The sequence below is a fragment of the Arachis ipaensis genome, chromosome B2 (genome assembly GCF_059453495.1).
Source record: "Arachis ipaensis isolate K30076 ecotype BB chromosome B2, ASM5945349v1, whole genome shotgun sequence".
Lineage (NCBI taxonomy): Eukaryota > Viridiplantae > Streptophyta > Magnoliopsida > Fabales > Fabaceae > Arachis > Arachis ipaensis.
Genome location: NC_142437.1, coordinates 102,104,467 through 102,121,241, shown reverse-complemented (window position 1 = coordinate 102,121,241; position 16,775 = coordinate 102,104,467). Strand labels below are relative to the sequence as shown.

The 16,775-nt window shown below is 30.4% G+C and overlaps 1 non-coding gene across 1 annotated transcript; it reads right to left on the bottom strand.

Annotated features, from left to right (window-relative positions):
• Positions 1-11,534: 11,534 nt before the first annotated feature.
• LOC148575044 (small nucleolar RNA R71) lies at positions 11,535-11,642 on the bottom strand. The gene has a single exon (XR_015905735.1). It is a non-coding gene; the product is annotated as a small nucleolar RNA R71 (small nucleolar RNA).
• Positions 11,643-16,775: the final 5,133 nt, after the last annotated feature.

Sequence of the window (16,775 nt, the reverse complement as noted above, 5' to 3'; positions counted from 1 at the left end):
ATTTTTAATGATCCTTCTTTTATAAGCGAATTAGAAAGTATTTTTTATAGTTATAATAAGAATTCTAGCTATTTAAAAAATATCTGTAAGATATATGATAATCATTAGATGTATCAGTTTAATGAACCTACGTACATTTTAATTGAAAGAATTATTTCTTTAAATCAATGTCATATTTTTTTAACTATTTACAATCTTAAATCTTGTCAATTTTTAAATTTTGACCTTAAACACTAAACTCTGAATCTCACTATCAAACTTAAATCCTAAAGTATAAATTCTAAACTCTCTCTTAACAGTAATTTCTCTAAATCTTGAATCCTAAATCCTAAACATTCAATCAGTTTCATTAAACTCTTAAGTTTAAATATAAAATCCTTAACCTTTTAACCTAAAATCGAAACCCTAACACCATAAATGATAAATCATAATCTAATAAAGTCTAAACTCGATATATACGATAATCTATAAATTGTAAATCCTGAATTCTAGTTCTGAAATCCTAAATCATTTACAATATTCCTAACTCTTAACCTAAAATCATATACAACAACGTCACACGCCTCAGCCAGATAGCTCATCGACATCGCTTCAGCAGCTGATGAAGAATAACTTCATCACCGCCGTAGCATTGCCCTACTCGAAACTATATAATCATAAACACTTATGGACCCGCTAAAATTATGGAAATGATAGTGACTCTGATCAAAATTCTAAGTAGTGATAATATATTTATTACACAGGAACAGTTTAAAGAAGTTGTGTTTATGTGAAATTAACAGTTAAGAACTATTAAACGATAACTTAGTCAAACTTGTCGAATCTTCTAACGAATAAACCGAACGACAAAGTGTGTGTTTGGATTAGAGTTGGTTAAACTGAAATTTGAAAGAAAGTGATTTTGTAAAACTGATTTCGAAGATAAGTGATTTTGTGCCAACATAATCTATGTTTGGCAATTCTATATTAAAATTAATTTTGATAAAATGAAATTGTTTGGATAATATTGGTTAAAATCACTTTTAGATAGATAATTAGTAAATTACTAAAAAATTATAATATTATTTTTAAGTATATTTAATCATTTTTAATACTTCTTTTAGTATTTATTTTATATGATATTTTTTATAAAAATATATTTTAGTTTGTTATAATTTTTTTAATAAAAATTAATATTTATTTATTAAATTAAAAGTAATATATAAAATAATATATTTTTGCAGTTTCTATGAATACTATCAATAATCCTAAATTGTTTACTGTTTTGGATTCCAGGTTTTTACTAATTAGGTTTTTATTATTATTTAGGGTTAATTTTTGACTTAATTTATCAATTTCATTAGAAACAATAATACATATTATAACAAATTAGAATAATAAACAATGACCAAGAATTATAATAATTAATTTTACAATGCGAAGAAAAAAAAAATATTGTATAAGATGCTAATATTGGAAAATATCTACGGTTAAAGAAGAAAATTAGTAAATAGCGTCCGATTTTATCTTGACCGAAAATATTAATTATTTATAGACGTTTTTCTGTGGGTGACGAGAACTGGGTTGGGCGACTGACATACGCAATTTTACTCGGTGTTCAACGAATAACACAGCTTCAACGAATAACACAGCTTCAAAAAAAATTTTTGGGCTTCAAATCAAATTGGCCCAAACATTTAACTACATTAATTAACATAATCTACTACCTAACTTATTAATCACTTTGACAAGTTAAAGCCTGTTGTTCCTCTGCTTCCGTCAGATTTGTTTTGTCTTGGGAAACATCTTTACACGCGTCCAATATCCATGCACTCCACCTTGTTTCAACATGTAATGAAAATTCTTCATTTCATCACTGTAGCACTGCCCGTGTTTTTTTTTGTTGAGAATTGAGATGCTCTTTTTGTCAAAGAATTTAGTGAAATAGTTAATATTAATTGCAGGTGTTTTTTGTTCTATTTGGGCCAGATATATAGTAATAATCTCTTTTTTGAGTTAATAAAACATATCTACGTAATATATTAATCAGTTATTCTATCTGTTAAATGCAATTAAAATTGATAAAATTTTTTTGTTGGGATCTTTTTATCTTTTAGAATAATCATCAGAAACTGTTTATAATTTTTTTTCTATTTTTATTACAGTTTTTATATATATTAGCTAAACTTATTCGATAAAAATTTAAAAATATTAGTAATTTTAAATTTTTTATTTATAAAAATTGAATAAAAAATATACATATTAATAACAATGTTATTAATTATTATTATCAGTTTTACCCATTTATTGCTAATTATTCTAAAATATTAAAATTTAAATCCTTTATATTATATATAAGTAAATAGTTAACATAAATATTCTCATTTGTTATATCTATTTTAGATAAAATATTGTGTTAAATTTTTATTATTTATTATAAAATAAAATATGCACTTTTTCAAATAAAAATGAGTTTATATGAACTAGGATAGTTAATTTAAATTAAGTATAGCTAAAATTTAACATAATCATAATAATATAATAGAGTATATACCCATTTTGGTCCTCAAAGAATTTTAAACCAGACATTTTAGTCCCCAATAAAAATTAATTACTCGATTGGTCTCTAACAATTAATTTCGTCAGTCACTTAGGTCCTTGGCTCCGTCAACTCTAACGGAAGACAAAATGGTCCCTGAAAACTCTAACATGGGACAAAATGATCCCTGACAACTCTAACAAGGGACAAAATGATCCCTGACCCCTTTATTCGAAAACGACACTGTTCTTCCCCAATTTTTATCATATCTCGCATAACCCTAACATTCATATTCTCCTTCTTCACCTCCACAATCTTCTTTTCCATCTTTTTCTTCCTCCTCTTTAGCTTCAAGATTAAGGCATGGTGTAATTGTCACATGTGTCGCACCTACCTTAACATGTCATGGACCACACACTTCCTAAATCTTTGTGACTGGTACATCCACCTCCTCTGCACTTCACCCACCTAAAGCATCCACTTCCACGTCTTTGATAACATCATCTCCAACGCCGACAACGTCCACGACATCCTCAAGACCAAGTTCTACAACTACTCCAAGGGCACGCCTTTCTCCACTCTCCGACAAGCAATATAGATTATTGGATATTATGACATCATGAGAAGATTCTCCTTTGACATCATATGAAAATTCTCATTTGAAATAGACACTGAGTGTTTCATTCCTTCTTTCCCGGAGTCCAAGTTGGTAGACAGCTTCGACCTCGCATCCAAGCTATTACAACGAGCAATGTCACCGTTGCTGCTCATATGGAAACTGAAGCGATTACTGAACATTGATTCGGAGAAGAAGTTGAAGGAAGCGATCGGAGTGGTGGACAATGTGGTCATGGAGATGTTAGGGCAGAGGAGGAGGGAGATGGCAACGACGACGATGAGTCTTAACAAATCAGACTTGCTATCTATATTCATGGGATCCATCGAAGACGACAACTAGTTGAGAGACATAGGCATTAGTTTCCTGAGTATGAATTGGTTGAGAACAAGTTGAGATTTTTTTTTTTTGTGAACATTAAATTTATAGTGTGCATTGTGTAGTTTGAAGTTACAGTGTTAGACTGTTAGTGTTATATGAGATATGATGAAAATTGGGAGAGAACAGTGTCGTTTTCGAACAGAGGAGATCAGAGACCATTTTGTCCCCTGTTAGAGTTGTCATGGACTATTTTGTCCTCCGTTAGAATTAATGGAGTAAAGGACCTAAGTGACTGACGGAGTTAATTGTTAGGGACCAATCGATAATTAATTTTAGTTGGGGACTAAAGTGTCTAGTCTGAAATTCTTTGAGGACCAAAATGGGTATATACTCAATATAATATCTTAACAATTTTTCTAAACAAAATTAAAAAGATTTAAAAAATATATCATCCGTTTAATTTTATAAGTAAAAAAATTAAAAATACTAATATTTCTTAAATGTTACATAATAAATTTAGTCAATGTATATAAATAAAGATAATAAAAAAATAAATAAAATCTTAAACAGTCCCAGACAATTACTCCCAAAAGATAACGAGTCTCCAATAAAAAAAATTTGTTAATCCTAATTAACAGTTAACGAATAATTGGAATAAATAAATAGTTTAACGTGTTACAGAAGTATGTTTTGTTAATAAAAAAATATTGAGTAATTACCCAAATCAGTTTTCAAGAGTTTTAAAAGCGGACATTTTAGTTTCCAAGAAAAATTAATACACAAATCAATTCCCAAGGTCTTACAGACAAATCAGTCCCCAATTTATTTTTCAGCAGAGTAATTACCCAGATTAGTCCTCAAGAATTTTAAAAACGGACATTTTAGCTCCCAAAAAAAGTTAATACACAGATCAATTTCCAATATTTTTCTTCATTAGACATAAGACCATCTCCAGTAGGGAACTCATCCCAGTTCCTGTTTATGGCTCACCTGTCATAAAAAGTAACTCCACATCAGCTTTTGCGTCATAAACAATAAATAGGAACTCAAAGCATCTCTCTCTTCTCCGTTAGGAGGAACTAACTTTAGTCCCTATTGTGGTCCCACTTAATTAATTAATTAAAATACTTAAAATTAATATAATTAATTTTTTTTAATAATATTATTTAAATTTATAAATTTAAAAATAATTCATTATTAAAAAATATTAATATTAAATAAATTCATATATAATAATAATACACAATATATAATTCGAGATTATACTAATTTATAGTTTTGTGTTTACAACTGCTAATTTTAATAATATCATTAGCATTTTAAATTTTAAAAATAAAAATAACCAACTCAACTAAAAATTATTTTATAAGGTATAAAAATTAAATTTATTTTTTAATGTAAGTAAATTTAATTAATTATAATTTAATATAATAATATAAATAATATTCAATATTAATTATAATATAAATAATTAATATAAATTATTAATTAAATAAAAACTTAATTATTTAATCTAATTAATTATTATTTAAATAATTAATATAAATTATTAATTAAATAAAAATATAATTATTTAATATAATTTTTATTATAATTATTACTAATTTAATTATTATTTAATTATTTAATTATTTCAGATTTTATATTATTATTTTTTTATAATAACTTACCAAATGGCAAGTTATTATTGGTTAATTTGAGTCCCTGCTTAGAGGGACTCCCTTACTTTGATCCTTGTGCGAGAACTCACTCCTTCTCTCCTCCAATGGTTAGAGTTCCTATATGTCAGAAAAGAGACAAAGAGGAACTCACCATTAGAGATGCTCTAGCAGTCCTCTGTCTGAAAAAAATAAAATAAAATTATTATTATTATTATTATTATTATCAATTACATAATAATATTGTACCATAATTTTTTATATTTTTTAGACAAAAATAATAATAAATTTATTCATTAGATTTTTATGTATGTATTTATAATATATATATATATATATATATATATATATATCTAACGAATAAATTTATTATTACTTTTGTCCAAAAAATATAAAAAATAATAATAATAATATTATGCAATTATAATAATAATGATAATAATATTAATACATTCTTTTTTATTAGAAACAAGTAAGGTGAATAATAATGCTTTGAAATTTAAATTAAAATATTTTCTTTTAATACAAACATAATTTTTAAAATAGGACATCTTTTGATTATATTAAATACAAAAATATCAAATAATTTTAACTTTAAATTTTTTGTAGAATAATCTCTAATAATTTTATTTATTTATTTATTTATTTATTTATTTATTTATTTATTATTATTATTATTATTATTATTATTATTATTATTATTATTATTATTATTATTATTATTATTTAGTGACAATAAATATTATAAAATGCATACATAATAATCTAATGAATAAATTTATTATTACTTTTGTTCAAAAAATATAAAAAATTATGGTACAATATTATTATGCAATTAATAATAATAATAATAATAATAATAATAATAATAATAATAATAATATTATTATTATTATTATTATTATTATTTTATTTTATTTTTTTGGATTGAAGACTGTTATGTCTAAGAGAGAAAAACATTGAAAATTGATCTGTGTATTAATTTTTTTTGAGACTAAAGTGTTCGTTTTTAAAATTCTTAGGGACTGATCTGGGTAATTACTTTGCCGGAAAATAAACTGTAAACTGATTTTTCTGTCGGAATAAAACCTTAAAAATTAAATTGTGTATTAATTTTTTTTAAGAACTAAAATATTTATTTTTAAAATTCTTAAGGACTAATTTAAATAATTACTTAAAAATATTATATTATCAGAAGGACTAATTAATCTCAATGAAATAAAGTTTAAGGGCCAGAATAAAATTTTTTTTTTATTAAAAGTCTCGTTATCTTTTAGAATAATTGTTCGGAGCAGTTAATTTTTTTTCTTTCTCCACATAATATTCGACAGAACAATGTTTGATATGCTACTCTCTGTACATTGTATTTTTTACAAATGCAAAAATAGTTATCCATAAAATATGCTTCCGATGGATTGATAATACATTCTCGACGGATTATACTTTTACAAATAAAAAGAATAAATTGTTAAAATAGTACTAAAAAAACTCACATGGTTAACCAAAAAAAAAAATCTAAAAGATGCTAACGATAAATAAGTGCTTAAAAAATTTAAAATTATGATAAAAAGAATTAGATATTAAATATATATTTTTTTAAAAAAATTTAGAAATAAGATTTTGATACAATTTTTTGCAAGCATCACCAAAAAAATAAAACCTTTTCATTCTTAAAATTTGGTAATTTTTTATGTCAACTTATTTTTTTATTTTTTATTGTGAATGACCAAATTTTTTAAAAAATAAAAAATAAAATCTAGAGATCAAATTTAGTTTTTATTTTTTTTATGTATTTTATAAATATTTATTCAAATATTGACACAGTTCAAATCAAATAAATAAGTCGTTTGGTAAATACGAAAGTTTTTTTGTTACTTATAAAAAATATAATATTTATTAGTTATTTTTGTTATATTTTCAAATTTTTTAAGGATTGTTTTGTCGATAACATGTTTTATGGACTATATTTTTCCTACAATTTGCCCTTGGCACATTGTTTGTACACATACACCTCTAAAAGTTTGTTAAACACCATATCAGTTAATATTTAAGTGATTCATCAAAAATAAAATAATATGTAAAGAAAAGGACAAAATGCACAATTAAACCAAATAGAGGAGTCACAAAAAAAAAATCAAATGGAGGCCCAAATTATACAATTCTACCAAATTGAAAAACGTTATTTGAATCTCCCAAAGACACATTCTTATGTAATTCGAATGAGTCCCATTCGAATTAGACAAACCAACACTAATTCGAATTAGTCCAAATCGAATTAGTAGTGATGCTGGTAATTCGAATTTGGCCAATTCGAATTATGCATGCATGTAGTCTTAAGGTAGTTTGAATCAGGGTGATTCGAATTATGCATGCAAGGACGTCCCTAGTAATTTGAATGGGTCTGTTTTGAATTATATGTATATAATTCGAAATTGACTGCTTCGAATTATCAAGCCCCGACGTGTATAAATATGGTGTAACGTGAATTCCTCCTATTAGAGTGAAACACAATGGCTAGTGAAGAGAGTTTTTTAGTGTTGGTGCACTATAGAGGGTCGATTAAGAAATAACATGTTCTGGTATTAAGTTTACTGATAAGAATTCCCCCAGTATTTTTCTGAAACCTACAACGAGTTTCGCTTACTTCCTGAATTCTATAATACAGAAACTAGGGTTGCAAGGCGTGAAATGGGTTGAGAAGTTATTCTATCACATTCCGATTTCAGTTCTGCGAGATGATGTGAAATACGATTCATTTGTCATAGGGATCGGAGTGACGAGGATTTGGAGGTTCTGTTCCATTGTCATCGGCAGTTTCCCGAGGTCAGGACACCTAAGCTGTTGGCAAATCTTGTAGATGTGGTTTCTAGCTCAAGTGGTTCGAACCGGAATGCCCAAACTCCAGCAACGGCAGCCTGTTCTAGTTCGAGGCCTGTTGGTGCATCTTCATCCGTGCCTATGATTGCACTTCAGGAAATGGTGGTTGCCTCCCCGTTCGCAGTTGATCTCAACCGCAATAGTGACGGAGAAGTTGGTATTATTGATAGGGCGACAGACTTATCATAGTGTGGGACACCGGATGGTATAGACAATGCATTGTCGAATGATGATGACGCTGATGATGTGGAGCCAGACATCATTGCCGAATAGCGGTGATGACATAGCAGCGAGTAATCCACTTGGGGCTGGCGGAGCGTCCAGCTCAGGGACTCAGCAGTACCCCCGCACTTTTCATCTTTGGACTTGGATGCCATGATACAGAAGGGGCTTCCTGGAGAACCTATTGGATTTGGTGCCAGAGATACTCAAAGTACCGGAGGTCTATCAGAGTTTTAGGTTGGTCAACAGTTTCAGGACAAAGAGGAGGTCGTGTTAAACGTGAAGACATATAGCATTCGACGCAGGATACAGTACAAAGTGGTAGAGTCCGATTATCGCAAGTACCTCGGGAAGTGTATGGAATTAGGCAACGGGTGCACATGGTTGATTAGGATCAGTCTCTGCTAGCACAGAGGTATTTGGAAGGTAAAACTGTACAATGGACCTCATACTTGTCTATCCATGTCGATCTCAAGCGATCACAGGAGTCTTGATTATCATGTGATCTCGGCCTTCATACTGCCAATGGTTAGAGTTGATGCAGCCGTCTATATCAAGGTACTGCTGAGTGCGACAGAGGCACATTTCGGATTTAGGCCGACTTATAAGAGGGTTTGGTTGGCTAAGCAGAAGGTCGTGGCTCAGATTTACGGAGATTGGGATGAGTCATACAATGAGTTGTTGCGATGGGTCCTAGGTGTGCAGATGACGATACCTGGTAGTGTTGCAGTGTTGAAGACGAGTCCTGTGCGAGTGGGTGGGTAGGTGGACGATTTGCAAGCCTATTTTCACCGACTTTTTTGGACGAGTGGTGCACGAAATTGTGATCTCTGGTAATGGCTTCTTAGGCCAGATACTCTGATCTAGTTTTACAGTCTGTCACAATTTCGTGCACCAAGTTTTTGGCGCCGTTGCCGGGGATTGTTCGTGTGTGGACAACTGACGGTTCATCCTGTTGCTCAGATTAGGTAATTTTCTTTTTGTTTTGTTTTCAAAAATCTTTCAAAAATATTTTCCTTTGTTTTCGAAAAAAAAAAATTTTTACTAAAAATAATGTTTTCAAAAATAAATTATTCTATGGCTTCAAAATTTTTAAGAATGAATTCTAGTGTTTCATGAAGCATGCTAAAGCCTATCTGGCTGTAAAGCCATACCCAAACTGCTTTGGGATTGGCTAATCACTTCAGTGGAGTCATGCCCAATCCTTTTGGATAGGGTATGTTAGGCTTGTCATGTCTGAATTACACTCATATTTTTATTAAAGCTTGGCTGGCTATTAAGCCATGCCTGACCCTTTGATTGGAGCTTTAAGACTAACATGGCAAGATTCCTGGAATTCATATTAAAAACTTTGAAATCCTTATTCTTACTTCTCACAATAATTTTCGAAAAAAAAAATCCAAAAAAAAATTAGAAAATCATAAAAATAAAAAATATTTTGTGTTTCTTGTTTGAGTCTTGAGTCATATTATAAGTTTGGTGTCACTTGCATATGCATCTTGCATTTTTCGAAAATATCATGCATTCATAGTGTTCTTCATGATCTTCAAGTTGTTCTTGGTAAGTCTTCTTGTTTGATCTTGATGATTTTTTGTTTTGTGTCCTTTCATGTTTATCATATGCATTCTTGAATTCTTAGTGTCTAAGCATTAAAGAATTCTAAGTTTGGTGTCTTGCATGTTTTCCTTGCATTAAAAATTTTTCAAAAATATGTTCTTGATGTTCATCATGACATTCAAAGTGTTCTTGGTGTTCATCTTGACATTCATAGCATTCATGCATGCATCACATATTTTAATTCAAAAATTTCATGCATTGCATCATTTTAGTGTTTTTCTCTTGCATCATAAAAATTCAAAAATCAAAAAAATATCTTTCCCTTTTTCTCTCATCAAATTCGAAAATTTGGATGGACTTTTTCAAAAAAAAAAAAATTTTAAAATCTAGTTGTTCTTATGAGTCAAATCAAATTTTCAATTTGAAAATCTTATCTTTTTCAATCTCTTTTTCAAAAATCAAATCTTTTTCAAAATTATTAGTTATTTTCGAAAATTCCAAAAATATTTTTCAAAAATCTTTTTCTTATCTTATATCATAATTTTCTAAAATAACATAAATAATTAATGTTTTGATTCAAAAATTTGAAGTTTGTTACTTGCTTGTTAAGAAAGATTCAAACTTTAAGTTCTAGAATCATATCTTGTGATTTCTTATGAATCAAGTCATTAATTGTGATTTTAAAAATCAAATCTTTTTCAAAAACTAATTCCTATCATATCTTTTCAAAAATATCTTCTTATCTTATCTTTTTCAAAAATATCTTTTCTAACTTCCTAACTTCTTATCTTTTCAAAATTTGTTTCAACCAACTAACTAACTTTTTGTTTGTTTCTTAACTTTTTCAAAACTACCTAACTAACTCTCTCTCTCTCATTTTTCGAAAATATCTCTCCCCTTTTTCAAAAATTCTTTTTAATTTATTAATTATTTTAATTTAAAAAAAAAACTTAATTTTCGAAAATTACTAAATATTTTTCAAAAACTATTTTCAAAAATCACTAACTCTTTTTCAAAATAATTTTCGAAAATTATTCCTCCCCCATCTCATTCTATTTATTCATTCATGTCCTAACATCTCATCTCACATTCCAATCCTCACAGTTGTGTTTCTTCCTTTACATCACATCCTTTATCTCCCCCTCTTCTTCTACTTACAAAGGGATCCCTATACTGTGGTATAAAGGATCTCTATTATTATTATTATTTTTCTGTCCATTCTTCCTTGTATATGAGCAGGAGCAAGGATAAGAACATTCTTGTGGAAGCAGATCCAGAACCTGAAAGGACTCTGAAGAGAAAATTAAGAGAAGCTAAAATACAACAATCCAGAGATAACCTTTCAGAAATTTTCAAACAGGCAGAGGAGATGGCAGCCGAAAATAATAATAATGTAAGAAAGATGCTTGGTGACTTTACTGCACCTAATTCCAATTTACATGGAAGAAGCATCTCCATTCCTGCCATTGGAGCAAACAACTTTGAGCTGAAACCTCAATTAGTTTCTCTGATGCAGCAGAACTGCAAGTTTCATGGACTTCCATCTGAAGATCCTTTTCAGTTCTTGACTGAATTCTTGCAGATATGTGATACTGTTAAGACTAATGGAATAAATCCTGAAGTCTACAGGCTCATGCTTTTCCCTTTTGCTATAAGAGACAGAGCTAGATTATGGTTGGATTCTCAACCTAAAGACAGCCTGAACTCTTGGGATAAGCTGGTCACGGCTTTCTTAGCCAAGTACTTTCCTCCTCAAAAGCTGAGCAAGCTTAGAGCTGATGTTCAAACCTTCAGACAGAAAGAAGGTGAATCCCTCTATGAAGCTTGGGAAAGATACAAACAGTTGACCAAAAAGTGTCCTTCTGACATGCTTTCAGAATGGACCATCCTGGATATATTCTATGATGGTTTATCTGAGCTATCAAAGATGTCACTGGACACTTCTGCAGGTGGATCCATTCACCTAAAGAAAACGCCTGCAGAAGCTCAAGAACTCATTGACATGGTTGCTAATAACCAGTTCATATACACTTCTGAAAGGAATCCTGTGAGTAATAGGACGCCTATGAAGAAGGGAGTTCTTGAGGTTGATACTCTGAATGCCATATTGGCTCAGAATAAAATATTGACTCAGCAAGTCAATATGATCTCTCAGAGTCTGCATGGAATGCAAGCTGCATCCAACAGTACTCAAGAGGCATCTTCTGAAGAAGAAGCCTATGATCCTGAGAACCCTGCAATAGCAGAGGTAAATTACTTAGGTGAACCTTATGGAAACACCTATAACTCAACATGGAGAAATCATCCAAATTTCTCATGGAAGGATCAAAAGCCCCAACAAGGCTTTAATAATGGTGGAAGAAACAGGTTTAGCAATAGCAAACCTTTTCCATCATCAACTCAGCAACAGACAGAGAACTCTGAACAAAATGCTTCTAATTTAGCAAATCTAGTCTCTGATCTATCTAAGGCCACTGTAAGTTTCATGAATGAAACCAGATCTTCCATTAGAAATTTGGAAGCACAAGTGGGCCAGCTGAGTAAAAGGATCACTGATATCCCTCCTAGTACTCTCCCAAGCAATACAGAAGAGAACCCAAAAGGAGAGTGCAAGGCCATTGACATAAGTGCCCTGGCCGAACCTGTGAGGAGAGGAGAGGACGTGAATCCCAAGGAGGAAGACCTCCTGGGACGTCCAGTGACCAATAAGGAGCTTCCCTCTGAGGAACCAAAGGACTCTGAGGCTCATCTAGAGACCATAGAGATTCCATTGAACCTCCTTATGCCCTTCATGAGCTCTGATGAGTATTCCTCTTCTGAAGAGAATGAGGATGTCACTGAAGAGCAAACTGCCAAGTTTCTTGGTGCAATCATGAAGCTGAATGCCAAATTGTTTGGCATTGATGCTTGGGAAGTTGAACCTCCCTTGTTCATCAATGAACTAAGTGATCTGGATCAACTGACATTACCTCAGAAGAGACAGGATCCTGGAAAGTTCATAATACCCTGTACCATAGGCACCATGATCTTTAAGGCTCTGTGTGACCTTGGTTCAGGAATAAACCTCATGCCCCTCTCTGTAATAGAGAAACTGGGAATCTATGGGGTGCAAGCTGCTAAAATCTCACTAGAGATGGCAGACAGCTCAAGAAGACAGGCTTATGGACACGTAGAAGATGTATTGGTAAAAGTTGAGGGCCTTTACATCCCTGCTGATTTCATAGTCCTGGATACTGGAAAGGAAGAGGATGAATCCATCATCCTAGGAAGACCTTTCCTGGCCACAACAAGAGCTGTGATTGATGTTGACAGAGGTGAAATAGTCCTTCAATGGAATGAGAACTCCCTTGTATTCAAAACCCAAGGATCTCCCTCTGCAACTATGGAGTGGAAGCATGAAAAGCTTCTCTCAAAGCAGAGTCAACCAGAGCCCCCACAGTCAAACTCTAAGTTTGGTGTTGGGAGGCCACAACCAAACTCTATGTTTGGTGTTGAACTCCCATATCCAAACTCTAAGTTTGGTGTTGGAGAGTCTCAACAAAGCTCTGCACATCTGTGAGGCTCCATGAGAGCCCACTGTCAAGCTATTGACATTAAAGAAGCGCTTGTTGGGAGGCAACCCAATGTTTATCTAATTCTTATGTGCGAGTGGATGGGCACCGTGTATTGAGGCATTCCTGTGCGAGTACCAGACTTATCACCAAATAGTTGAGTCCCCAACAACATCATGATATAGGCCCAGGCATACCTCCTAATAGTGGGCTCATCGGCTCCATCAGAAAGCTCTCCGAATGTCTCGTGGAACCAGCTGCAGTTCACTGCGAACTTCTGGATGCAGTTCGCAGGAGGCAATACACCCAGTAGCTCCTCGAACCATGCCCAAGCTGGGCGACTACCCTCGATGTACGTCTGAAAATCTGTCAGGAAACCACTAACATAATGTCCATTGATCGACAGCCCTAACAGGTATGCCACGTCCTGTGATGTAATCGTGCACTCCTCGAACGGCATATGAAACGTGTGCGTTTCCGGACGCCATCGCTTCACAAATGCACTAACCAGGGGCTCATCTAACATAAATCAGCTCTCGTTCAGCCTCGTAAGATGGTATAAACCGGCCATCTGCAAGTACGGAACGATCCTCTCATCCAGGCGCATACCCTGCTGCCATCGTATGCTCGTGATATATCGGTGGGGCTGTATAAAGAACGTATCAGATTGTCTCTCAACTCGGAACATATTTATACAACATCATTCACTAATGCATATCTTAATCCAAATAATACAACTTGTCTCTACCAAATAATGTTACGCATTATGATGAAAAATAACATCATATATACATCAAACTAGGCCTAATAAAAAAATATTTTCTTAAAACTAGTATAACATTAACATAAAAAATTTACTTCAATGATTACTATTCTTGTTAACAAAAAAAAAATTTACTCTAAATAAGTTTCACCCTCTGTTATCTTTACTACTTATACTTTTCTATTTATAATTTGTAATCACTATCCAAATTAGAAATTGATCCGTCGAACGTTTACGCACTAATAAGCCACTAATATAACCACTCTATCTAACTTAACAACGGTAAATAATGACTACCATTATAACAAACAAAAAGCAAAAAAAAAAAAAAGCAACACATTAAATTCTATTTTAAAAGAAAAAGTGCGCACCAACCTCTTCATTAATGACACTAGTTATATGGGCAACTCCATTCAAACAATAAAGTCGGTCCGAGTTATCTCCCATCAGCATAATATCATGTTGAACACTTTATTGGATTCGTAGGAAAAGAGTTTTCTCTGGAATTTGGTAGGACAGGGGTTTGGGATTGCAGTTCGAATTAGCTCAATTCGAACTCTATTTATAGGGAAGGCTTTGTAATTCGAATGAGTGCCATTCGAATTACTTTGGGCTGCCTAAACCGTGTGTAAATCGAATTACCTTTTATAATTTGATTTTTATATTTAAGAATACAATAAAGACTAATAATAATTATAAAGAATGGTAACGATAATTTGTATTAAATGAATTAATTGTAATTGATTTTTTATTTTTGTTAAGTCATTTATCATCATTTAATGGAGATACAAAATCTGAAAGCTACCCTAATATGATTTTGTTTTCGTTAATTCAATTATTTTTATTCAAAATTCACAACTCTAATACCATTGCAAGCACAATTAGAATAGGCTAAGGAATTTTACAAGAAGGCTTCTTTATCATTGCAAATAGTATGTCATTTGAATTCAACCTTAATATGGTACATATGGTAGAAGGTGCTGAAGAATTTGAACAGACGGACTTATCCGTCGAGGTTGTTGTCAGTTAACCAATTTTTGAGAATATGAAAAATTACAGTAGCTTTGATGAGGTATGGTAATAAACTGATTTAATTTTTTTGTGTTTTTATGTGTATTTATAATTATATTGTACTAGCTAAGTTCATACACATAACATTCATACGTTCATATAAATAACATCCATAATTACATACAACTAACATCTAAAAATTAAATTCATATTTATTAGATATTACATCCATACACTTATTATTTTTTAGTTATTATATAAGTAACTATAAAGTTAAAACAGATATTTTTAAATTTTATCATAATTGAATTTAAAAAAATGTCAAATTCTTAAATTAATTTATTGAATTGATAAATTTATCCATAACATCTATAATTTCATATTAATAATATCCATAATTTTGTACTCATAATATTCTTAATTTCATACCTATGATGTCCATAATTATTAAATTTTATAATTAATATTATCAAATTTTAAACTATACGTCTTATTGTATTCTTCAAATTATCTCATATGTACATTAAGAGGTCATGATTTTAATTATTTTAATATTTTTATTTAATATTCATATGTATGCTTATTTATTGATTTTAATATGATGAGTTAATAATTATTTTTAAAAATTTATTTTTTAATTTTTATTTATATTTTATATTTTATATTTTATTTTTTAATAGACTATATGTAAAATATAAGTTGTATAGTAAAAGTTGTTAAAAATTTTTAATTTAACTTCTATAATTTTTGGAGAGAATTATTGCATTTTAATGGATAATAATGTGATTGAGAGATATTAGGGATTTGATTTGGGAGAAACTGAAATTGATTTTGGAAAGAACATTAATGACTTCAAGCATGCAGCAAAATGGTAGGTGATAAGAAGAATAAGTGATGAGAAGGTATATGTCACTTACTTATCAAGAGAATGAAAATTTTTACGTGATATTTCTATATTGTAATTATTCTTTGGCTACCTAGCATTACTCGTATGTAATATGCATAAATAGATCAAATAATGTAGTAGTAAGAGTATTAACATGTATAAATTGTAGAATTTCAATATTTGTAACTAAAATTTTTTTATAGTTATTATTATTATTATTATTATTATTATTATACTTTTAATGTATATTTATTGCATTTAATTAGTATTTTATGTTTTAATTGAATAATAATAAATAAGAATTTTTTTTTAATTTTTTACAAAAAGATGATTAGTTGATTTTCAAGTTTTGTCAAATAAGCAAAATTGTTGACATAGCATTGTTAAAAAAAAATGATTTAAATATGATATAAAAAAACTTAGGTATCAACTTTTATATAATAAGAATAGATATAGACAGATAGATTCTCTAGTTTTCCTTGATAAACTTCTTGCGGTTTTTCTTTCATTCTTGTTTCTTGCAACCCAAGAATCTGAGTTGCTTTCATAATGAGGGTCAAATAAGTTAATATGGTTGTCACTGATTTAACAGACTGGTGACTTAAGGAACAAGTAATTTGTTAGTCTGTGATCTCTAGATAACTATAATACCCTTATGTTTTGACTTTTTAGTAATAGATACTAGATAGATTGAGATATACTCAAATACTAGTGTGAATTACAACTCTTACCAATACAAAATCATCTTAGTTTTCTCTGTTTCTTTCAATCTTCTTTGCTGCATAATTCTGCAGC